The following is a 26,543-nucleotide window of genomic DNA, read 5'->3' as shown; positions in this document are numbered from 1 at the left end:
CTGTCAAAATTTGGTCAGCGCGCTACACCACCAATAAACCCAGAGAAGTGTGGGTTGTGGGTTGGATGGCAGACAAAGGCAACAGGGTGTCAACGAGCAGCACAACAAAGTCTTCAAAACTGTCCAGTCTCAGTAGCCAAGAGGCTGGGCCTCTGGATCCTCAAACTGGTCCTCCTTACTCCCACCATCAAGAGTCCCAGGAAACATATGACCCCAACGCTGGCCACTCTGAGGAACTGTTTTCGTTCCTTTGAAATTTGCCAGGCCTCTCAACAAGGGTCATGAGGAAGCGGAGTGCAGTGATGCCCAAGCATTGCAGCACCCATGGCCAGAAGAAAGCCACATTGGGGAAAGCCAATTTATGACTGAAGAGGTGGAGGATAATCATGATGCACAGTTGCCATCAAGTCAGCCTCAAATTCCAACTTAGATGGAGAATCAGATTGGGGGATTGAAAGATGATGTGGTTGATGATGAGGTCACTGATCCAATCTGGCACGGTGGCAGGCCTAGTAAGCACAGCAGAGCAGAGAGGGATGGATATGCAGCACAAAAACAGTCAAGAAGAGATAGTGGTTTGATCAGAGGGAGAGCTCAGTCAACTGTTCCACAGAGTCCCCCAACCTGTCGGCTAGAAAACAGGCCAAGGGTACATTGTTCACCTGTATGGCAGTTTATTTCTAAATTTCTTCAGACAAAACAACTGTAATTTGCAGCATCTGCCAAACCAAGCTATGAAGAGGCAAGAACATTGTCAACCTTAGTACCACCAGCATACAGAAGAACATGGCAGCCAAGAACCCCACTAGGTGGGCGGAATGTTTGGTTACAAAATGTGTCTGAGGGTGAAACCACTGCTGCTTCCCCTGTGTTACAGCCTTCCCAATGTGCCTCCTGCTCACAACCTGCAGTTGCACACACACAAAAGTCAGCAACCACATCCGTTTTTTGTCCCAGTGCAGTGTTCAGTTGTCCCTGCCCCAGACATTTGCCAGAAAGCAGAAATATCCAGAACAGGCCCAAAAGCTAAGTACCTACATTGCCAAATTGCTAGCCCTGGGAATGTTGCCGTTTTGACTTGTGGGAACTGAGTCTTTCCGCAACTTCTTGGCAGTGGCAGCCCCACGGTAATCAATTCCCAGCTGCCACTATTTTTTCTAGTGTTCCATTCCTGACTTACATAAGCACATGTTACACAATATCAGCCATTCTCTGGCCAACACAGTCACAGGAAAGGTCCACCTAACCACAGACACGTGGACAATTTCTTGTGGACAGGGATGATACATTTCACAGATGGCACCCTGGGTTAACCTGGTGGAGTCTGGGACAGAGTCAGAGGTAGGGACATCACACATCTTATCCACACCAAGAATAGTGGTCCCAGCTTCCATTAGGGTTTCAGTCTCCTTGTATTCTAGTTCCTGTCTCTCCTACTCCTCCTTCTCATTCTCAGCGGAACTAGCCCCCCATCACTTCCCAGCTGGGAAGTCTGCAGCACTGCCTTTGAGAAGCAGCAGCACACTATTATCACTGTTAAGGTGATAAGGCTCCCAACTCAGCCAAGCTGTTGAAAGGGATAAAAGAATAGAGCGATCAGTGGCTCTACCCGCTGAACTTCTAACCACGGCTGGTTGTGTGAGATAATGGGCGTAACTTGGTGGCGGCTTTAAAGCTGGTACACGTTCCATATATGGCCCAGGTGCTGAACTTGGTTGTACAGAATTTTTTAAAAACATACCTTGACTTGCTGGACATACTTGCCAAGATACACATTTCTGAAATTCATCTCAGGCTTTCACAAGTCTAGCTTTGTTTAAGCAGTACTTTAATTTGTCACGGACTGTTATGTGACCTGCCCACACCCTGGAATTCGACCTTTCATATGTTGGCAAGACTTGGCAAGGCTTAGTGAGCAGCAGAGGGCAGTGTCTATATTCCAGCATCTCAATGCCCGTCAGAGTAACAATCAACCCCCACACATAACAACTGCTGAGTTGGTGTGAATCACTGACATATGTGAGGTTCTTCAAAACTTTGGGTACCGCATCAAGATGTTGAGCGCTGATGGCGCTATTATCAGCATAACCATCCTACTGCTCAGTCTTGTAAAATGTTTGCTGCAGAATCTTAAAGGGGAAACATTGAATGCTGAGCAGGTGACTATGGAGCAAGATTTTACAGTGGCTGATACCACAGAGCCCAGCCTCACACAATATTCTCAGGCCACATTGGGTGATGATGAGGAACAGGAGGAATAGGAGGAGGATGAGGAGAAACAGTAGTTTTTATGATCTATTGTACAGAGAGGACTCCCAAACCCAGCTTCATGCCTGTCCAGCATAGATGGCCTGAAGTGGAGGAGGAGGGAGTTATATGTTGGGAGGAGGAGAGGATCGTTTGTGTTCTTCCGGATGAGGACACTGAACGTTTGACTCTTTGCAGTCTGCCACACATGGTAGAGTTCATGTCCTGATGCCTTTCTCAAGACCGTCGCGTGAAAGACATTTTGCCCACCATGAAATACTGGTTGTGCACTTTTCTTGACACAGGATACAAGGAGAAATTTGCTTTTCTAATGTCAGAGGCAGCCGTGCCATTTTCAGTGCATGCATGCCAGAGGGCCATTGTGGAAGACTTGCTAAAAAGATTACCCTCAGACAATGCTACTGGCAGAGGTACTGGCTCTTTTCACCCACCAGGATTTCAGGGGAGGGCCACGCACACCAAGTGCAACTCGGGGGGAGATGTCCACCAACTGGGCCATTTTCATGAAAACGTCACATCAGCTATGGCCATCTGTGGGTGTAACTATGACGAGGAGAGACAAGTTGACCAAGATGGTGAAGGACTATTTAGGTGACCATATCATCATACTTCCTGTTTATTCAGTGCCATTTAGCTATGGGTTTTCCGAACTGCACACTTGACCCGACCTCTCCTTGTATGCCTTGGAGGTGCTGCCATGCCCTGCCGCAAGTGTGCTGTCTGAGCGGGTTTTTAGTTTGGCTGGTGCACTCATAATGGATAGGCGCTAACCGCTGTCAGCGGAAAATGCAGACAAGCTGACTTTTCTAAAATTGAACAGGGGCTGGATTTTCTCCAACTTCGTTAACCCTATGGATGACAGCAACATTATGTAAATGCAGCCCAAATGTTTTGTTTTGGAAGTTATCTCAACGTCATGCTGGTCTGATACAGACCCCTTGGGTAATTTTTTGAAAACTTTGCACATTGTGCAATGGTGAAACTTGTACTCCCTATCTCAACCTCTTGTAATAACTGCTAAATGTATTGTGAGATCCCCATCAGGACCTGCTATTTCGAAAATCTTACCCACACATCTCTTTATAGAGGGAATTTTGACATAATACCACTGTTAGCATATGCCATATACTGCTCATATATGCAGCACCCCAGTAGGTGGGCAGAACACCTGAGTACAAAATCTGTGTCTGACAGTGAAAGCACTGGCCCTTCCCCTGTTTTGTGTCCTTCTCAATCTGCTCTCCATGAAGGAGGCATTGATGCCTTCTGTCCACAACCTGCAGTTGCATGGACACAACAGTCATCAACCATGTCCAGTTTATTGCCCAAACGCAGCATTCACTTGTTCCTTTGTCAGCATACACATTTGTTAGCAATTTATATTGTCCGGTGCTGGCAAAGACCATAGTTGACTTTTCCAGGCTTCTAAATGAGACTTCTGTCTCTTTAGTAAACTGTCACTTCCCTTACATATTCTAAATTTGAGTCCTTTAAAAAAAAATGGTGGAGCACGTCTAAGAGACCGGGTTAATATGCTCCACAGACCTACTCAGGCCGCAGCCTTACACATATTGGAACATGGTCATTGCCACGCCAAGGTCTTTACCTGAGCTCTGTGGCACTGCCTGTCACCTGAGTAATACACCCCACACACCTTGACACTCTCTGGGACATATCCTGTCATTAATCCATTGTTGCTCAACACCATGCAAACGATACATTCTGCCTGGTTGGGTAGTTTCCAGAAAAACTGCATAGGCTTGTGCAGATTGGTCAATGGCACTCCTGTCTTTTTCCCATGAGGAGGCTGCTTCCAAGTAAAATGAGTCTTGTACATGTTTCTGACATGGGTTTCAGACCAGACAGACTGACCACAATACAGGCTCTCGCTTGCATACACTGTAGTCAGAATTTAATTCTAATGCATTTGGTGTCTGGCAGAATCCAATTTACTGACATTAATCATACAATTCCCCCAACCCCGGTATTATATTCACTTTACAGCAGCTTCACCCACTACAACAGTTGTTCCATTGGTACCCAGTGGCTCAAATGAACTGTGGAAACTACAAAACACAGGTTTCACAGCACCTGCAGGCCCTCTAAAAATTTGAAGCGAGGGCCACATAATGACATGTTGGTGGATGTGGTGGTGGCGGGTGAAGCCCAAAATTTAAATGGGCATGTTTAAATGGCATTGGAAAGGGATGGGGAATATGTGTTCCACTATCTTACTAACTATTTTGCATGTAGGAAGGACCTCCCAAATGTAGGAGTGAGAGCTCTCCGAAATGTACGCCCTTTGGGGACAGCGATGCTAATGTATACAAACTGTAAAGTGCTGCGGAATATGTTAGCGATATATAAAGATAAAGATTATTATTGTTATTAAATGTACGACACAGGGCCACCTGAGGGCCCTTACCCAAACTCAGGTTTCACGGCACCTGCTGGCACTATGCAAATTGAAAGCGAGGGCCACATAATGATATCACAGTAGACTTGGTGGTGGTGGCGGGGGAAGCCCAAAATACAAATGGGCATTTTTGAAGTGGCATTTTTAAGAGATGGGGAATATGTATTCCACTATCTTGCAAACTATTTGGCATGAGGGAGGGATCTCCCAAATGAAGGAGTGAGAGCTCTCCCAAATGTATGATACAGGGCCACCTGAGTACTTCCACCAAACTCAGGTTAAAGTTAAAGGAAAACTAAAGCCGAAATGCTCCGTGTGAATATAAGCTAAATGGGAGGTATAATTTTTTGCATTTCTTATATTTTTATTTTGCGTCATATACACTGTGTGCAGCATTATTAGGCAAGTTGTATTTTGATCACATGATAATTTTTATAGATGTCGTCCTACTCCAAGCTGTTCAGGCTTGAGAGCCAACTACCAATTAAGTAAATCAGGTGATGTGCATCTCTGTAATGAGGAGGGGTGTTGTCTAATGAAATCAAAACCCTATATAAGTTGTGCTTAATTATTAGGCAACTTCCTTTTCTTTGGCAAAATGGGTCAGAAGAGAGATTTGACGGGCTCTGAAAAGTCCAAAATTGTGAGATATCTTGCAGAGGGATGCAGCAGTCTTGAAATTGCCAAACTTTTGAAGCGTGATCACCAAACAATCCAGCGTTTCATGGCAAATGGCCAACAGGGTCGCAAGAAGCGTGTTGGGCAAAAAAGGCGCAAAATAACTGCCCATGAATTGAGGAAAATCAAGCGTGAAGCTTCCAAGATGCCATTTGCCACCTGTTTTGCCATATTTCAGAGCTGCGACGTTGCTGGAGTAACAAAAAGCACAAGGTTTGCGATACTCAGGGACATGGCCAAGGTAAGGAAGGCTGAAAAACTACCACCTTTGAACAAGAAACATAAGATAAAATGTCAAGACTGGGCCAAGAAATAATTTAAGACTGACTTTTCAAAGGTTTTATGGACTGATGAAATAAGAGTGACTCTTGATGGGCCAGATGGATGGGCCAGAGGCTGGATCAGTAAAAGGCAGAGAGCTCCACTCTGACTCAGATGCCAGCAAGGTGGAGGTGGGGTACAGGGGCTGGTATCATCAAAGATGAACCTGTGGGACCTTTTCGGGTTGAGTATGGAGTGAAGCTCAACTTCCAGACCTACTGCCAGTTTCTGGAAGACAACTTCTTCAAGCAGTGGTACAGGAAGAAGTCGGTATCATTCAAGAAAAGCATGTCATGCAGGACAATGCTCCATCACATGCCTCCAACTACTCCACAGCGTGGCTGGCCAGTAAAGGTCTCAAAGAAGAAAAAATAATGACATGGCCCCCTTGTTCACCTGATCTGAACCCCATAGAGAACCTGTGGTCCTTCATAAAATGTGAGATCTACAGGGAGGGAAAACAGTACACCTCTCGGAACAGTGTCTGGGAGGCTGTGGTGGCTGCTGCACGCAATGTTGATCGTAAACAGATCAAGCAACTATATTGATCACTAATTTTTTGGGGTTTTGTTTTTGCATGTCAGAAATGTTTATTTCTAAATTTTGAGGAGTGATATTGGTTTATCTTGTGAAAATAAACAAGTGAGATGGGAATATATTTGGTTTTTATTAAGCTGCCTAATAATTCTGCACAGTAATAGCTACCTGCACAAACAGATATCCTCCTAAGATAGCCAAATCTAATAAAAACACTCCTACTTCCAGAAATATTAAGCTTTGATATTTCTGAGTCTTTTGGGTTGATTGAGAACATAGTTGTTGATCAATAATAAAAATAATCTTCTAAAATACAACTTGCCTAATAATTCTGCACACAGTGTACATGTAATTATGAAGGAAAAATGTTTCTTAGTATTTTTCCCTTTAAAAAAAAATTTGATTTGGTTTGGTAGCTCTTTTTTTAAAATCCGTAAAAGGGCACAATAGTCTGACATTATTCTCAGATACCATATATGAGTCAGAAAGGCATGCAGGCATCTTCTCCATGCTGTTACCATTTCGTTTTAGCTCTTTCCCATCCATTTCCGCTTTTTTCTCAGGCCTCCAGACCTTTTTGTTGGGTCCAGCATAAAAATATTTGGCTTTTCCATTGACTTGCATTGGATTCCTTATTTGGTACGAATACACGGATATTAGAAATTATTTGTGTCAATTTTCCCAAATCCGAATATTTCACAATTTGCTCATCAGTCGTCATCACTATTTGTTACATATTATTTTTTTCCAGGCATTTTTCTAACTCCGGTAGAAAAGCTTCTAGAACAAAATGCCATACAAATGTCATGCTGTATTGTGAAAGATACTTCACTCACTGTAAAACAATACAAAATTATCACAAACCAAACAACTATGTTAATAGAATAATCAGAATTTCATTATTAAATATCTAACTGCAGTATTTTTTGCATAAAAAAAGAAAAGTGACTTGCAGCACAATAACATCATAGCAATGGTCAGATATTTGTTGCTGATGTGTTTTTACTAATGTGAAAAGAAGATAACGTTTTTTTTTCATTGTTATTATTATCATTAATATTATTATTACTATTATTATTATCTATTATCGAAAACAGGTAGAAAGCGCTGTAAAAGATGAACTGCCGAGAACACTCTGCACTCATAATATCCTGGCAAATGTTTGATACATTTCTTGTTTTTGTGGCTTTCTATAGTTAGAAGACTTCTAAAAAGTAACACAAGATTAATAAGGAATTATCCTCTGGCTTCACTAAAAGCTAAAGTATCCAGTTGTGCTGAGACAAAAAAATATTTACATTCTTTAAGCAAGAATTTTTTTAGATTTTGCTCAATTCCTTTTTAATGTCCTATTAGAGCAGCTGATCTAAGCTGGAGGATGGAGGATAGCCATGATACACAGCGGATTGATGCGTAAGCTAGCATTATTCTACTGGCTCTCCATTCAATAACAAATAGATCTAGACATTTTCATTTATCGTTTACCTTAATTTGTATGTATTTTTACTTTAAAAAATGCTTTTTTTCCCATAAATGTATTATATACAGCATCTTCCTCTCCTTCCAGCAACCCAAAGTCTCTATAAGGCTATGTGGACATGTTCAATGTTCGGGATTTTTCACGTTTGTTTCATGTTTTTTCACTATAAAAGTGCATTAAAAACGCATACATATGCATCCTATCATTTAGCATGCATTCTGCAATTTTTGTGCACATGATACGTTTTTTTCCACGAAATCCTGAACGTGTGCACATACCCTTAAAGTGTTTAGAAGCCCTATTCATGTTTATAAACCTGTTCAACAACTATCTGAAAACATTTAAAACAATATACAGCAGAAAGCAAGCTTGCGCACATTCAAAGGCCCTTGTGACATTTTTCGATAATAGTGTATTCACTTCCAGAAGGCTTGAGATACACCATTAGCAGACCAACATGAGGGGAGAGGAGGGAGATGCAGCTGCATTATTTCTCTTACTCTTTTTATAATATGAGATCTTATGATTGTAAAGTGTGAAATCAGATATTGCTCAGTCAGCAGATACCAGGAGAGGAAATGTGCGTTGTCAGAAGGCATAAGGATGCAAAAAAAAAGCAATGGTTAAAAGGAATATGTCACTAAGTTTTCGCCACGTAATCTGAGAGCAGCATAATGTAGAGACAGAGACCCTGATACCAGTGGTGTCAATTACTGGAATGCCTAGTGTAGTTTTGATAAAAACACTGTTTTAACAGCAGGAGATCATCATTAAACCTGCTGGAATGTAGCCACGCATATTCATGATCTCTTTATGGGGTAATAAAGAGCTCATGAATATGCTTATCTACATTGCAGCAGGTTTACTAATCCTCTAACGATGATCTCCTGCTGATAAAACAGTGATTTTATTAAAGCTCCACTAAACAGAAGCCCAGCATCAGGGTTTCCATCCCTTTATCATGCTGCTCTCAGATTAAGTGGAAAAAAAAACATGCTGACAGATTCCCTTTGAAAACATATTTATGGCTGCACTACATCTAAATATCTACAACTTCGCCAGCAGTCTTTGCATTTTCTTGCTGTAACTGTAAGTGCCATAGATTGGTTTTTCTGTATTTGCAGATGCCGGATTGATAGGTTCTGTGTAGTGTTGAGCATTCCGATACCGCAAGTATCGGGTATCGGCCGATACTTGCGGTATCGGAATTCCGATACCGAGATCCGATACTTTTGTGGTATCGGGTATCGGTATCGGATCCATAGTGAGGTGTAAAATAAAGAATTAAAATAAAAAATATTGATATATTCACCTCTCCGGCGGCCCCTGGACATCACCGCGGGTAACCGGCAGGCTTCTTTGTTTAAAATGAGCGCGTTTAGGACCTGAGGAATGACGTCGCGGCTTCTGATTGGTCGCGAGCCGCCCATGTGACCGCCACGCGACCAATCAGAAGCCGCGACGTCGTTCTCAGGCACTAAACTCCTCATTCTAGGAATTTAGGACCTGAGGAATGACGTCGCGGCTTCTGATTGGTCGCGTGGCGGTCACATGGGCGGCTCGCGACCAATCAGAAGCTGCGACGTCATTCCTCAGGTCCTAAACGCGCTCATTTTAAACAAAGAAGCCTGCCGGTTACCCGCGGTGATGTCCAGGGGCCACCGGAGAGGTGAATATATCAATATTTTTTATTTTAATTCTTTATTTTACACATTAATATGGATCCCAGGGCCTGAAGGAGAGTTTCCTCTCCTTCAGACCCTGGGAACCATCAGGATACCTTCCGATACTTGGTGTCCCATTGACTTGTATTGGTATCGGATATCGGTATCGGCGATATCCGATACTTTTCGGGTATCGGCCGATACTATCCGATACCGATACTTTCAAGTATCGGACGGTATTGCTCAACACTAGTTCTGTGTATTGTGTCCGTAACTGTATTCATCCACTCTACTCATACACAAAGGTTTTATAAGGACCACATTCAAAAATTCTATGATTGTGCTGTGTTCCATTATTTGGCATATTGCCACAGTGGCAGAAGTGTTTTGTCTTCACTAGAAGCATGCATCATGGAATAAAGACGTCACTTTTATGACCATGCATTTGTTGGCAAGACGGACAGGGAAAAGGTATTTGTTTTTTCTTAGATTATACAGAACGTGTAGTACTGTAAAAGGAAGAAAAGCGTGTCTGCAATGCATTCTAAGCAGATGAAGCCGAGAAACCACCCCTGCAGACTACAACTAGACTTTAAATCATTATTATTTTATACTATCTTTAGTTACGTCCTAACAACAAGGATAATATTTATAGTGTATGTCTCCTAGGCACAAGCATTTAAAGGGGTTTTCCTCACAAAGCAATTATGGCACATTTACCCCTGGGAACCCAAACTAGTATTTTTTTTATTTTTAATATTCCACCATGGAGAAGACTATTGTACATGTGCACAAAAAAACTCACTATTTTTATTTAGAAAGTCACAGCCTTAGCTTGTCCTGCCTTACTGTAGATACCCCAGAAATGTTTGAAGTTGAAAGAGTCCTTTCGGAGATACAGCATATCTATTGTACATAATCATGTGTGCCATGTATTGAAGTTTTAAGTAGGATAGATGTATAGCAGTAAAATATTTTTATTTCAAATATAAATTGAGGGTGCATTTTATTTATTTCTTACATAAACAGTGCATTCCTATAAGAAATTATAAAAAAATTGAAATTACTGTAACTAAAATAATATATGTTTTTTATTATCAACCTATAGCTATAATTTAAAGTTATATTTTAAGATACACAGGGGCAAACACTGACAACTTAGGGCCCCTGAGCAAGAAATGTATCTGGGCCCTTCTCTTTTTATGGCGACAAAGCTTATGGATTCTATATGCTGTCTTTACTATATACAGTGGGTATGAAAAGTTTTCAGACCTCTTTAAATTTTTCACTCTTTGTTTCATTGCAGCCATTTGGTAAATTCAGAAAAGTTGATTTTTTTCTCATTAATGTACACTCTGCACTCCATCTTGACTGAAAAAAACAGAAATGTAGTAATTTTCACATATTTAATAAAAAAGAAAAACTGAAATTTCACATGGTTGTAAGAATTCAGACCCTTTGCTCAGACACTCATATTTAAGTCACTTGCTGACCATTTCCTTGTGATCTTCCTTGAGATAGTTCTACTCCTTCATTTGAGTCCAGCTGTGTTTAATTAAACTGATAGGACTTGATTTGGAAAGGCACACACCTGTCTATATAAGAGCTCACAGCTCACAGTGTATGTCAGACCAAATGAGAATCATGAGGTCAAAGGAACCGGCCAAGGAGCTCAGAGACAAAATTGTGGCAAGGCACAGATCTGGCCAAGGTTACAACAGAATTGCTGCAGTACTCAAGGTTCCTAAGAGCACAGTGGTCTCCATAATCCCTAAATGGAAGAAGTTTGGGATCACCAGAAGTCTTCCTAGACCTGGCCGTCCAGCCAAACTGAGCAATCGTGGGAGAAGAGCCTTGGTGAGAGAGGTAAAGAAGAACCCCAAGATCACTGTGGTTGAGCTCCAGAGATGCAATAGGGAGGTGGGAAAAAGTTCCACAAAGTCAACTGCAGCCCTCCACCAGCCAGGCCTTTATGGCCGAGTGGTCTGACAAAAGCCCCTCCTCATTGCAAGACATATGAATGCCTGCATAGAGTTTGCTAAAAAACACATGAAGTACTCCCAGACTATGAGAAATAACATTCTATGGTCTGATGAGACGAATATAGACCTTTTTGGTGAAAATTCTAAGCGGTATGTGGGGAGAAAACAAGACACTGCTCATCACCTTCCCAATACACTCCCAACAGTGAAACATGGTGGTGGCAGCATCATGCTATGAGGGTGTTTTTCAGCTGCAGGGACAGGACGACTGGTTGCCTTTGAAGGAAACATGAATGCAACCAAGTACAGAGATATCCTGGATGAAAATCTCTTCCAGAGTGCTCTGGACCTCAGACTTGGCCGAAGGTTCACCTTCCACCAAGACCATCACCCTAAGCACACAGCTAAAATAACAAAGGAGTGGCTTCAGAACAACTTATGACCATGTGATATTTCAATTTTTCTTTTTTAATACATTTGCAAAAATTACTACATTTCAGTTTTTTTTTCAGTAAAGATGGGGTGCAGAGTGTACACTAATGAAAAAAAATGAATTTTTTTAAATTTACCAAACAGGCTGCAATGAAACAGAGAGTGAAAAATTTAGAGGGTACTTTCTGTACCCACTGTATATACTAGATGGTGGCCCGATTTTAACGCATCGTTTATTCTAGAATATGCATGTCCACGTAGTATATTGCTCAGCCACGTAGTATATTGCCCAGTGACGTAGTATATTGCCCAGTCACGTAGTATATTGCCCAGTCACATAGTATATTGCCCAGCCACATAGTATATTGCCCAGTGACGTAGTATATTGCCCAGGCACGTAGTAAATTGCCCAGGCATATAGTATATTGCCCAGTTACGTATTATATTGCCCAGTGACGTAGTATATTGCCTAGTGACGTAGTATATTGCCCAGTCACGTAGTATATTGCCCTGTGACGTAGTATATTGCCCAGTGACGTAGTATACAGCACAGAGCCACATAGTATATTGCACATCGACGTAGTATACAGCACAGAGCCACGTAGTATACAACACAGAGCCACATAGTATATTGGCCAGTCAAATAGTATATTGCCCAGCTACATAGTATATTGCCCAGCCACGTACTGTATGTCACAGGTTAAAAAATAAACATATACTCACCTTCAGAGGGCCCCTTGTATTTCGGTCACATGACCATGACGTCATGGCAGATCCTTCTCGCGCAGGCGCGCAGGGCCTGTGATGACGTTGCGGTCACATGACTGTGACGTTATGGCAGGTCCTTCTCCCATACATGGCACCGGAACCTGCCGCTTGCATGGAGCGGTCACCGGAGCTTCGCGAAAGGTGAGTATATAATGATTTTTTTATTTTTTTTATTATTTTTTAAATTAGATGTTTTTACTATGGACGCTGCATAGGCAGCATCAATAGTAAAAACTTGGTCACACAGGGTTAATAGCGGCGTAATGGAGTGAGTTACCCGCGGCATAAGGCGGTCCGTTACCGCTGGCATTAACCCTGTGTGAGCAGTGACTGCGGGGAATATGGAGCGGGTGCCGGGCGCTGACTGCAGTGGAGGGACTAATTGGACTGTGGCCGTCGCTGATTGGTCGCGGCAGCCATGACAGGCAGCTGGCGAGACCAATCAGCGACTTGTCATGACAGACAGAGGCCGCGACCAATGAATATCCGTGACAGACAGAAGGACAGACAGACAGAAAGATGGAAGTGACCCTTAGACAATTATATAGTAGATATACAGTATATATATGTATACATATATACTATATATACACTGCTCAAAAAAGAGAAAACACACACACCACATCCTAGATATCACTGAATGAAATATTTCAGTTGCAAATCTTTATTCACTACATAGTGAAATGTGTTGAGAACAATAAAACATAAAAATGATCAATGGAAATCAAAATGAATTTCCCATGGAGGTCTGGAGTTGGAATGATACTCACAATCAAAGTGGAAAATCAAATTACAGGCTGATCCAACTTCAGTGGAAATGCATCAAGTCAAGGAAATAATGCTCAGTTGTGTGTGTTGCCTCCATGTGCCTGTATGACCTCCCAACAATGCCTAGGCAAGCTCCTCCTTATGAGACGTCGGATGGTCCCCTGAGGGATCTCCTCCCAGACCTGGACTAAAGCATCCGCCAACTCCTGGACAGTCTGTGGAGCAACATGACGTTGGTGGATGGTGCGAGACATGATGTTCCAGATGTGTTCAATTGGATTCATGTCTGGGGAACGGGAGGGCCGGTCCATAGCTTCAATGCCTATATCTTGCAGGAACTGCTGACACACTCCAGCCTAATGAGGTCTGGCATTGTCCTGCATTAGGAGGAACCCAGGGCCAACTGCACATGCATATGGCCTCACAAGGGGTCTGAGGATCTCATCTCGGTACCTAATGGCTGTCAGGACACCTCTGGAGAGCACATGGAGGGCTGTGCAGCCCTCCAAAGAAAGGCCATCCCACACTATTACTGACCCACTGCCAAACCGGTTATGCTGAAGGATGTTGCAGGCAGCAGATCACTCTCCACGGTGTCTCCAGACCCTTTCAGGTCCGTCACATGTGCTCAGTGTGAACCTGCCTTCATTTGTGAAGAGCACAGGGCGCCAGTGGCAAATTTGCCAATCCTGGTGTTCTGTGGCAAATGCCAATCATCTTCCACGGTGTTGGGCTGTGATCACAATCCCTATCTTTGGACGTCGGGCACTCAGACCATCCTCATGGACTCGGTTTCTGACTGTTTGTACACATCATGCACATTTGTGGCCTGCTTGAGGTCATTTTCCAGAGCTCTAGCAGTGCTCCTCCTGCTTCTCCTTGCACAAAGGTTGAGGTAGTGGTCCTGCTGCTGGGTTGTTGCCCTTCTACGGCCCCCTCCATGTCTCCTGGTGTACTGGCCTATCTCCTGGTAGCGCCTCCAGCCTCTGGACACTAAGCTGACAGACACAGCAAACCTTCTTGCACAGCTCGCATTCATGTGCCATCCTGGATGAGCTGCACTACCTGAGCCACTAGTGTTGATTGTAGAGTCTGTCTCATGCTACCACGAGTGTGAAAGCACAACCAACATTCAAAAGTGACCTAAACATCAGCCAGAAAGCTTTGGTACTGAAATGTGGTCTGTGGTCCCCACCTGCAGAACCACTCCTTTATTGAGTGTGTCTTGATAATTGTCAATAATTTCCATCTGTTGTCTATTCCATTTGCACAACAGCATGTGAAATTGATTGTCAAACAGTGTTGCTTCCTAAGTGGACAGTTTGATTTCACAGAAGTTTGATTTACTTGGAGTTATATTCTGTTGTTTAAGTGTTCCCCTTATTTTTTGAGCAGTGTATATTATGTAGGGGCTAATGCTCTTTGATAGCTGCTAGATACACACAGGCATCAGTTTTTGTGTCAAACAGGTTAAAGTTTATTTTCTAACATAAACTTTCAAAATTATAGTAAACAACTCTTCTTCAGTCATAACATTTAATAGCAAAAAAAATCCTTTCTCAGGGAAGGCACAATAAAGTAGCACAGTCTCACCCACACAGCAGTATGGGCACAGCTTATCCACAGGCACAATCTGTCCACTATTAACAGTGTATTCCTCTCCAGCACTACAGACCACACCTGAACCAACCCAGATGCCTTATATAGGACCTACTGTAACAACTCTGCTGGCATCACAGCATGGCCTCGCATCTCTCACACTATCTTACCCACTGCTCCAGGTCATGATGTGGTTTCTGTTTCATGCCAGCTCCATGTTCTGTGTCTCTGCTCTGTACATGCTTCATGGCTATGTGTATAGGGGGCCGGCGCCTGAACTCTCTGGTTTTTATAGGAATCAGGTGCATCTGTCTAATCAGTTCCTGACCAATTACCAAGAGGTATATAGTGCAGCTCCACCCTGTGGTCTGGACCTGTGCAACTTACTCCTTCAGTCAGTTCTTAGCTGCTGAGGTGCCAGGTCCTGTCTTGGTTACTCTCTCTCTTGTTCTGCCACCCAGGGGGGCGTTGTACCCTGGTCTTGTCCTGTGTAGCCACCCAGTGGGGCTTAGTACCCTGGGCTCTCTCTTGTGTAGCCACCCAGCGGGGTTTCGTACCCTGGCCTATGTCTGCCACCCAGAGGGGCAACATACCCTGGCTTGTGTCTATGTCTCTGTGTCTTGTCTCGTTCCTGACTCTGTCTTAGTCTAGTCCTATTCCACTGTCTCTTTATATCTGTCTTGGTTTGCCTTTTCTGCTCTGTTCGCCACTGTCTGTGGCTCTGCTTCTCTTTGCTCAGTTCTTCCACAGCCTGTGCAATGTGTTAGCTCAGTTTGTTTCTTGCTTCTGAGTTTGCCAGGTCCTGCTCTGAGTTACTCCCTCTCTGGAGGCTTTTCTCTGTGCTATTGCCTTGATCTTGTAGTCCGCCCTCCAGGAGGCAGTATATCCTGGTCCCTGTGTCTTTGTCCCTGTGTCTTGTTCCATTGCCTTGTCTGTACTTTGTCTTTTCTCGGTTTCCTTGTCTGTGGCTTCCTTCCCTGCTGTGTCTTTCCTTGTGTTCTCAGTCTGCTTACACTCCGCTTTCTTGCGGCTCTGCACTCAGACCTTGCTTCGCACTCTCTGGCTTTGCTCTGTGGCTCCGCTCTTTGTGGTTCTATCTGGCTCCGCTCTTTGCGGTTCTATCTGGCTCCGCCTCCTGTGTTTCTGCACTTGGCTCCGTCTCCGCTCTTGGCTCCGCCTCCAGCATCTCTGCTCTTGGCTCTGCCTCCAGCATCTCCGCTCTTGGCTCCGCCTCCAGCATCTCTGCTCTTGGCTCCGCCTCCAGCGTCTCCGCTCTTGGCTCGCCTCCAGCGTCTCCGCTCTTGGCTCCGCCTCCAGCGTCTCCGCTCTTGGCTCCGCCTCCAGTGTCTCCGCTCTTGGCTCCGCCTCCAGCATCTCCGCTCTTGGCTCTGCCTTCTCCTCTTCTCTTTGCTCCACCTTCTACTCGTACTCAGCCTCCTGCGTTTCTGTTCTTGGTTCTAGCTCTTGTGCTTTCGCTCTGCATCCGCTCTTGCGGTCTTTCTCTACTTGTTACTTAGTCCTCCTGTCTGAACAGGTTCCAACCTATTTCACATACCTGCCTGCAGACCGGTCCCTACCGGTTCTTCCTATGTTCCAGCCTACCAGAGAGCCAGCCGTGTCCGCCTGCCCGCCAGTGTCTCTGTTGTACCCGTCTGCCTGCCTGTGTCCCAGCCATGCCCGCCTGTCAGCCAGAGTGCCAGCCGTGCCCACTCCGTTCCTTAGTGGGATCAGCAGCCACAGCCAGACATCACCCTGGAGTGGCACCTGGTAGCTTCCTATTGCACAAGTCTGACCTCACCATCAAAGGCTCCAGCGAACACCTAGGAAGCTACTTAGTTACGCCCCTTCCAGGGAAGTTTGGTCTGTGGTCCAGTGGGGCCACACCCCCGTATGCACACGCCAACCAGTCTAGGCGCGTGCGTGACACCTAAACACTTGATCAAAATTGTTGGCACCAGTCATTTAATGACAGAAAAACCTACAATGGTCACATACCATATAAACTCGAGTATAAGCCCACCTGAGTATAAGCCGACCCCCCTAATTTTGCCACAAAAAAAACTGGGAAAACTTAATGACTCGAGTATAAGCCTAGGGTGGAAAATGCAGCAGCTACTGGTAAATTTCAAAAATAAAAATAGATACCAATAAAAGTAAAATTAATTGAGACATCAGTAGTTTAAGTGTTTTTGAATATCCATATTGAATTAGGAGCCCAATATAATGCTCCATACAGTTCATGATGGCCCCATAAGATGCTCTATACAAAATACGCCCCATATAATGTTCCATACAGTTTATGATGGGCTCCATAAGATGCTCCATATTAAAATATGCCCCATATAGTGCTACACAAATGTTGATTATGACCCCATAAGATGCTCCATACAGACATTTGCCCATACAATTCTGCATAAATGCTGATTATGGCCCCATAAGATGCTCCATAGAGATATTTGCCCCATATAATGCTGCACATGGCCCCACATAATGCTGCACATAGCTCCTTAAGATGCTCCATACAGATATTTGCCCCATATAATGCTGCACATGGCACCATACAGATATTTGCCCCATATAATGCTGCACATGGCCCCATAAGATGCTCCATACAGATATTTGCCCTATATAATGCTGTACATGGCCCCATAAGATGCTCCATACAGATAATTTCCCCATATAACGCTGCACATGGCCCCATACAGATATTTGCCCCATATAATGCTGCACATGGCCACCTAAGATGCTCCATACAGATATTTGCCCGATATAATGCTGCGCATGGCCACATAAGATGTTCCATACAGATATTTGCCCCACATATATACGCTGCACATGGCCCCATAAGATGCTCCATACAGATATTTGCCCCATATGCAGTTGCTGCGATTAAAAAAATTAAAAAATTACATACTCACCTCTCAAGCCCCCGGCACTTGCTATATTCACCTGCTCCACGTTCCACCGACGACCGCTGCTGTGTCTTCCCGTCCTCTGCACCGACGTTCAGGCAGAGGGCGGTACGCACTAATCGCGTCCTCGCGCCCTCTGACATGAGCGTCACTTCAGAGGAAGCAGAAGACGCAGTGGTGCCGATGGTGGAACGGGGAGCAGGTGAATATCGCGCACTGCCCCCGTCATACTCACCTGCTCCTGGCGCGGTGTCCCTGCACGTCTGTTCCCCGGCGCCGGCAGCTTCTTCCTGTAGTGAGCGGTCACATGGTACCGCTCATTACAGTAATGAATATGCGGCTCCACCCTTATGGGAGTGGGGTCCATATTCATTACTGTAATGAGTGGTACCATGTGACCGCTCACTACAGGAAGAAGCTGCCGGTGCTGGGGAAAAGAGGTGCAGGGACACAGCGCCAGGAGCAGGTGAGTATTATTACACAGCTGCCGCTCCCCCTCCCCTGCCGACCCATGGGTATGACTCGAGTTTAAGCTGAGAGGGTTACTTTCAGCCCAATAAAGTGGGCTGAAAATCTCGGCTTATACTCGAGTATATATGGTAAATAACCTGAATCTGACAAAAGTATTAATAAATAAAAGATCAATGAAAATGAACAAATGTAAGTCAGACTTTGCTTTTCAACTATGCTGCCACAGTATTTAAAAAAATAAAACTCATAAAATAGGCCTGGATAGAAATGATGGTACCCCTGAAAATAATGTGACAAAGGGACACATTAAATCACGATGTGTCCACTAACTAGCATCACAGGTGTATACAATCTTGGAATCAGTGAGTGGGCCTGTATATAGGGCTACAATTACTCACTGTTCTGTTTGGTGACATGATGTGTATCACACTCAAAATGGACCAGAGAAGTGAAGGAAAGAGTTGTCTCAGGAGATATTACAGACAAACATGTTAAAGGTAAAAGTTATAAGACCATCTCCAAGCAGCTTGATGTTCCTGTGACTACAGTTGCACATATTTTTCAGAAATGTCATGGTATAGGACATGGTTAATGTTCTGCTATCTCAGGGTTAACTTTTGCTGGCCTCCCTCTGGATCTGGGAGGGGTATTTATATTCACCCCAGACTTGGATCCCCTGTTAGCTTTATTGTTGTTTTGACTGTGTGCCTAACCCTCTGGTTGCGTGAATACTGTATTGCTTGTTTGTCTCTTGTGTATGCCCTGGTCTGTCCGCTCACTCTGTTCTATGTCTCACGGTTTGGTACTTTTGTCTTCTCCGGTTCTGACCTCCTTGCTTTGCTATTGTTACTCTGTTACAGTTTGTCCCTATTGTACTGTCTATTGCCCGTTCTGGTTTACTGATCTCTTGCTACGTCCTGACTATTTGTTCTGCCTAATCCTTTTGTACTGTCGTGCTATCTCATGCCTTGACCCCGGCCTGACTTGGTTTACGTCCCTGTCTATGCCCTTTGGTAACTTTGTCCCGTAGCTACCCTTCTAGGAGTTTTCCTTTAGCTGCTAGCTCTCTGGAGCTTAGACCACGCCCCCAGCGGTCACGTGCTTCAGGTCCTGGTTGTCAGAAGCACGCATCTTCACCGCTGCTGCTCTGCTCCACAGGTATCTTTGAGAACAGTTTGTTTTGTTCAGGACACGCGCACTGGCTCAGTGAGCAAGTGCAGTGTGGTGTTCCTGACAGAAATTTAAGATCCATGGGACTGCAGCCAGCCTCCCTGGATGTGGCCGCAGGAGGAAAATTGATGACAAATCAAAGCGATGGATAATGCGAATGGTAACAGGTGAATTTCAAGCTCAAGGAATATCAGTGTTAGATCGAACCATCAGTCGTTGTATGAGTCAAAGTGGACTTCATGGGAGACGAACAAGGAAGACACCATTGCTGAAAAGAAATCATAAAAAATCCAGACTGGAATTTTCCAAATTACATGTTGTATTCAATGAGAAATTCATAGTTAAAATTCCGTGCTGCCTCTGGGATGAATTTCAAGAGAGTGTAGTCGATTCACAGTAGTTTTATTCAATGCGTCTCATGCCCCCTTCATCAGGAAATACCACCATGTATTGAATACAGTACTTTCTCTGGTCGTTGAAGACCTGTGGCTCTGCAGCAGCCGCTACCTTTATGCTCCTATCTCATCCTAACCAGGTGAGCAAATATGGTGTATATTCTCTCCTGTGTAATGTGGATCGACCCTATTGCGCTCTTTGTCTCCCCATTTTTTTCCAAACTCATGTTGACAAGCCACAAAGCTTCTAGGAGAATGTCCTGTGGACAGATGAGACAAAAATGGAACATTTTGGCAACGCAAATCAGCTCTATGTTCACAGATGGAAAAATGAAGCATATCAAGAAAAGAACACTGTCCCTACTGTGAAATATGGAGGAGGCTCTGTTATGTTCTGGGACTGCTTTTCTGCATCTGGCACAGGGTGTCTAGAATCTGTGCAGGGTACAATGAAATCTCAAGACTATCAAGGGATTCTAGAGAGAAATGTGGTGCCCAGTGTCAGAAATCTTGGTCTCAGTCGCAGGTCATTTGTCTTAGAACAGGATAATGACCAAAAACACACTGCTAAAAACACACAAGAATGGCTAAGAGGAAAACATTGGACTGTTCTGAAGTGGCCTTCTATGAGCCCTTACCTAAATCCTGCTAAGCATCTTTGGAAAGAGTTGAAACATGCCGTCAGGAAAAGGCAACCTTCAAACACGAGTCATCTGTAGCAGTTTGCTCTTGAGGAGTGGGCCAAAATACCTGTCGAGATGTGCAGAAGTCTCATTGACAGCTACAGGAATAGTTTGATTGCAGTGATTGCCTCAAAATATTAAGTTAAGGGTACCATCATTTCTGTCCAGGCCTATTTCATGATTTTTTTTTTAATTCCGTGGAACCATGGTTGAAAAGCAATGTCTGACTTTCGTTTGTTAATTTTCATAGATTTTTTTATTTATTACTTTTGTCAGATTCAAGTTATTTCTGTGACCATTGTGGGTTTTTCTGTTATTAAACGAGGGGTACCAACAATTTTGACCACATGTGTACAAAGCCCAGACTGGAATGTACGGGAACAACCTTTCCTAGCCAACCTCTTTTGATTGTTCCTAATCCCCAGAACCAAAATCCGGTCCATTAAAATTCCCCTTAGGAATTGATTGTCACCGGAGCACTGTTTTTCAGGACTTACACTAATGAGCAAAAATGGTAACAATGTAATGGTAAAATATCTCATCATCCACTACTGCTTAGAACATGACACTACCATCATTTTATAGACAATCATCTTGGCTATCTCATACACAAATTTGACTTGCAACTATTTAGCATATGATTAGCTATGCAGTTTTCTGTCATGTCACTGCATCATTACTGTTTTGCTCCTGGTGGTGGAAATTTTTTCTTCTTCCTGTATACTACAAAACACAACTTATTCTCACATTGTAGCTCAGTGTGTTATTAGGTTGATTCCCAAGTGAAAGGTCAGTAGATTGAATCTAAGAACAGCTATGAAGAAGAATTTGCAAGAAAAAAGAAACCACATTATCCAGCTCATCGATTGCCGTCTCTCGGCCCCCAAAAATTGCCAAACTGCATCATATGAGTGCCATGGGAGAAAATGAAATAAGGTCTATCAATTCTTTCAAAAGCCAAAAGGTAGACATACAAGCAAAATTTCAACAAGTCAGCTTATCACAAGGTCTCTCAGTTCTGGTGCGACGAACATGACAATGCAAGTAGCTTGCATGCTTTGTAACAGTGAGATCACAGAGGTCCATGCTAGCACCATGCAACACAGATTACACAAGTTTTGAATGGTTGCCTGAAAAGAAGGTGAAGAAGCCTCAAATTCAATATTAACCCCTTCACGTAATGCGCTGTACTGGTACTGCGCGTGTAGTGTCTCCCCCTTTGATGTGGGCTCCGGCGCTGAGCCCACATCTTTTCCAGCATATGTCAGCTGACATGTGCCCTTAACAGCCGCAGGTGGATCGCGATCCACCTGCGACTATTAATCTGTTAAATACCACTGTCAAACTCTGACAGCTACATTAACATGTGATTCCGGCAATAGTTCCAGAAATCCGCTCATCAGTGACCCCAGTCACGTGATCGCAGGTCACCCATGGATTGGCATGACAACCATAGGTCTCCCTGGAGACCGCTATCGTTGTCAATGCTGGATTGCTATGAGTGCCGCCCGCCTGATGGTCGGCGCTCATAACAAGTGAGTAATTCTACATGCAAGCGATCTGATCATCGCTTGCATGTAACAGAGTCAATTGGGTTATGGTAGATTCTAGTCGCCCATGGAGATTATTGAAGCATGCAAAAAGTTAAAAAAATGTTTTTTAACATATTAAAAACTATATATAAAAGCTTTAATCACCCTCCTTTTGCCCCATTCAAAATAAAACAAAAAAAAGCAAAGATACATATATTTGGTACATAAAAAAGAATTAACCAGATCACTATACAGCGTAACAAGAAAAAAAGTCAAAACGCCAGAATAACTTTTTTTGGTCGTCACAACATTGCATTAAAATGCAATAATGGGCGATCAAAAGATCGTACCTGCACCAAAATGGTATCATTAAAAACTTCAGCTTAGCATGAAAAAAATAAGCCCTCACCCAACCTGATATGACGAAAAGTGTAGCCGATACAGGTCTCGGAATACGACGCAATTTTTATTTATATTTTTAACAAACTTTGAATTTTTTTTCACCACTTAAATAAAAAAAACCTAGATATGTTTGGTGTCTTTGAACTTGTAATTACACAGAGAATCGTAATGGCAGGTAATATTTGGTGAACGTGGTAAAAAAAAATCCAAGCAACCTTTGTGGAATTGCATTTGTTTACAATTTCATCCCACTTGGAATTGTTTTCCTGTTATTGAGCACAGGATATGGTAAAACCAATGGTGTTATTCAAAAGTACATCTTGTCCTGCAAAAAACAAGCCCTCTCATGGCCATATTGACAGAAAAATCAAAAAGTTATGGCTCTGGGAAGAAGACGCAGGTGGCAGACCTGTGTATACGCACATGCGGCGCATCTTTATAGACTGCAGCAAGTCTCCGCAAGATAAATTACACAGTCTATGTATAGGATGCGGTGATTCCGCATGTGTTCAATGAACACTTGCGGAATCACCCTGCGTACAAAGCCCGGCAATGCTTTGGACGGGGCTGCATCAAAAGCACTAGCAATCTGTACTGTGGAAACATACCCTTAAACTTCCCAAGGGCACAGCTACCTCAATGGTTTTCTGGGGCACTACTTAAATCAGGATTAGAATTGGTGGTTGTCTGTCTTACATATAATTATGTTCTATATGTCTTTTTTACATTTTTACTTTTTTATGTTTTTTATATGTATTTAAACACGTATTTTGTGATTGTGGAGTTCATTTCCTTGTTATTTATTATAGTTATTGTTAATCTCTGATCCACCAATCATTCTACTTCAGCAAGGACTGACCTTTATAAAAGGTCAAGGTAGTCACTTTGTATGTAATATGCCTGATGAAGGAGTCTTATGGACTCTGTAATGTGCTGCATGAATAAAAGACTGTTATCAATACCTCTAGATGTTAACACCCTTGGCAGTGCTCCTGTCCCTACAATAATGTTTTTTACTTATTTTTCAACTTCAATATCGTCATAAGAAGTGTCAGCTCGAGTTTGAAAAAAAGTAAAAAAAATGGACAGTAGAAGATTGGAAACAGGTGATTTGGAGTGATGAGATGAAAGTTCCATACTTGTCCGCATCTGTGTTTTTCTGCTTGTCTGCATTTGCAGTTCCCTTGTTGTCTGCATCTGCGGTTCCCTGCTTATTCGCATCTGCGGTTTCTTCTTTGTCCAGTCTTAACTGGGTCATACCCATTCCTGTATGTAAGTCGTACCTGCACCAAGGTAGCTGCTTAGTCGTGCCCCTCCGGAGTAAGTCTGGTCTGTGGCATGGTGGGTCCACAATCCAAGCTCATGATGAACAGTCTGGGAACGAGCCTAACATCATGACTTCATGCCCTTGGTAGATGTGCATTTTTTTAATGCGTGGTGCCTACAGTGAAACATGATGGTGGCATTGTCCTTATGTGGGGCTGCATGAGCATTGGTAATGTTGGGGAACTACATTTCATTGATGGTATCATGAATTCACAGATGTACTGCTCGATATTAAAAGAGAAGATGCTATCATCACTCTCTTGGTAGATGTGCACTTTTCAAACATGGCAATAATCCAAAACCAACATCTGTTGCATTTGTGAAGAAGAACAGCGTGAAAGTGATTCAGTGGCCAAGTATGTTTCCTGATCTGAACCCAATTGAACACTTATGGGCAATTCTGAACAGACAAGTTGAGCTTCACTCTCCATTCAGCATCCAATGTCTAATAGAAGCCATTCTTGAAGAATGTAAAAACATAGATGTTTCAACAAGTCACCAAATTGCTCATTCCATGCCTAGAAGACTCTGTGGTATTCTTAAAAATCATGGAGTTCATAAAAATTATTAAATGTAGTAGTTTTTCATGTAGAGTGTATTCATTTTTGCATCAACTGATTTCAGTAAAACTAAAGATTTTGTCATGAACGTTATATTATTTATATTACCAACCTTATTTTCATGTTAAACAAATGTTCCTTGTGCCTCAGAGTTCTCCAAATTTTGGAAATTGCACTTGTAATCTCTGAGATGTTGATTAAAATCTTACTTTTTAAAGGGGGAGTATGAATTTATGCTGAGCATTATATATACAGTACAGAGCAAAAGTTTGGACACACCTTCTCATTTAAAGATTGTTCTGTATTTTCATGACTATGAAAATTGTACATTCACACTGAAGGCATCAAAACTATGAATTAACACATGTGGAATTATATACTTTAACAAAAAGTGTGAAACAACTGAAATTATGTCTTATAGTCTAGGTTCTTCAAAGTAGCCACCTTTTGCTTTGATGACTGCTTTGCACACTCTTGGCATTCTCTTGATGAGCTTCAAGAGGTAGTCTGTGTTCTTGTATGATCTTTCGGTTTTGATGCAGTCCATTTCTCTGTTGTGGTTTTATCTGCTGATTTGTCTGGTTCCTAAATCCTGCGTGATTTAAGATTACCCGTTCTGTCTGTGCCTTCGGTACCGTTGTTTGTCTCTCTTGGTTTCTGACACATCGGCCTGTCCCTGACTACTATCCCCACTTCATACCCGGTGGTCCTTAACTCACTTGGTCTCTCTGTAGTCCTGTCGGTCTCCGCCGTGTCCTGCTATCATCTCAGGGTACCCAGCGGCTGGCTCCGCCCCATTCCCTCCTCCCTCTGGTCAATTGCCTCAGGTCCTGTACATTGGCAGTTATGACGCTATGAGCCCCACTTGCCTGTACTCCACGGAAGACTTACTCCCCAGGGGGTATCAGATACGTGGCTGCTGCCATTATAACTGACCACAGCTGTTTCCCCTGGTGGTTGGGGGTATTATGGACCCAATGAGCTCCCTGTCTGAGCAGGTTAAACACCTGACTCAGATGTTCCAAAAGCTTAACATGGAACAACGAGCTTTGTCTCAGTCCCAACAACAGGTACCTAACACTATGCAGGGGGCTCACTCCTCAGGAACACAGGGGGTGGGGGCTCAAGATGTTACTTGAAATTCCCCTGAATCCCTGGTAAAGTTGCCAGACACTTTTACTTGAGATAAAAAGGAGTTTACAGTCTTTAAGGAGGGGTGTAAGCTTTTTTATTCATTAAGACCCCACTCCTCTGGGAATGAAAGGCAGAGGGTAGGAGTCATTATGTCCCTGTTAAGGGGAGCACTGCAGGCTTGGGCATTTTCTCTTCCTTCTATGGCCCCTGAGAGAATGTTGGTGGATGCATTTTTGAGGCTCTGGGGCACATCTACGATGAGCCTGATCGGGTGCGGCTGGCTGAGGACATGGTGATGAGTGTGTGTCAGGGGAAGCACTCGGCCGAGTGGTTTTGCTCAGAATTTAGACGCTGGGCTGCCGAAGTTTCTTAGGATGATGCCACCCTCCGGGGCTTGTTCTGTAGAGGCATGTCTGAATGTCTGAAAGATGCTCTGGCACTTCATCCCCAACCAGATTTCTTGGAGGATGCTATGACGCAGACTGTCCATATGGACAGGAGGCTGTGGACAAGGGGTGTGATGCAATTATAGGCCCGTTGCTCTCCGGTGGAAGTGGAACAGGTCCTACATCTGAGGCCATGGAGCTGGGCTTGGTCACCCTCAAGACTCAGGGAAAATTAATTGTCCGTCAAATTGGAGAAATGTTCATTTTTTGTACAGGAATTGTCTTTTTTGGGTTTAATTGTGTCCTGTGAGGGATTTTGCATGTTTCCCAAGAAGGTGCAGGCTATTGCTGACTGGGTTCACCCCTGGGACCTTATGGTCTCCACAGCGCTTCTCAGGATTTGCGAACTATTATCGTAAATTCATTAGGGGTTTTTCACAGGTGGATAAGCCATTCACCAATCTTAAGGGTGCGGATGTAAAAAATTGGTCTGCGTCCGCCAAGGACTCCTTTTTTAGTAATGAAAAAATGCTTTGTGTTTGCCCCGATCCTGGTGCAGCCAGACCATACAGGCCTTTTATTGTAGAGGTGGACGCTTTGAAAGTGGGGGTAGGGGCGGTGTTGTTCCAGGGACTTACCACTCTGACCAATCTCAAGCC

At 43.5% G+C, this 26,543-nt stretch overlaps 1 long non-coding RNA gene across 1 annotated transcript in view; it reads right to left on the bottom strand.

The window, feature by feature from the left end:
- Positions 1 to 6,899: 6,899 nt before the first annotated feature.
- LOC138680677 (uncharacterized) overlaps positions 6,900 to 26,543 on the bottom strand; it is a 55,350-nt gene continuing 35,706 nt past the window's right edge. The window contains exon 3 of the long non-coding RNA XR_011321726.1: positions 6,900 to 7,055. This is a non-coding gene — a long non-coding RNA (uncharacterized lncRNA). The remainder of the gene's footprint in view (positions 7,056 to 26,543) is intronic.

Source organism: Ranitomeya imitator, chromosome 5 (genome assembly GCF_032444005.1).
Source record: "Ranitomeya imitator isolate aRanImi1 chromosome 5, aRanImi1.pri, whole genome shotgun sequence".
In the NCBI taxonomy this organism is placed as follows: Eukaryota; Metazoa; Chordata; class Amphibia; order Anura; family Dendrobatidae; genus Ranitomeya; species Ranitomeya imitator.
The sequence above is the reverse complement of the archived record's forward strand: the minus strand, read 5'-3'. Positions and strand labels throughout refer to the sequence as shown.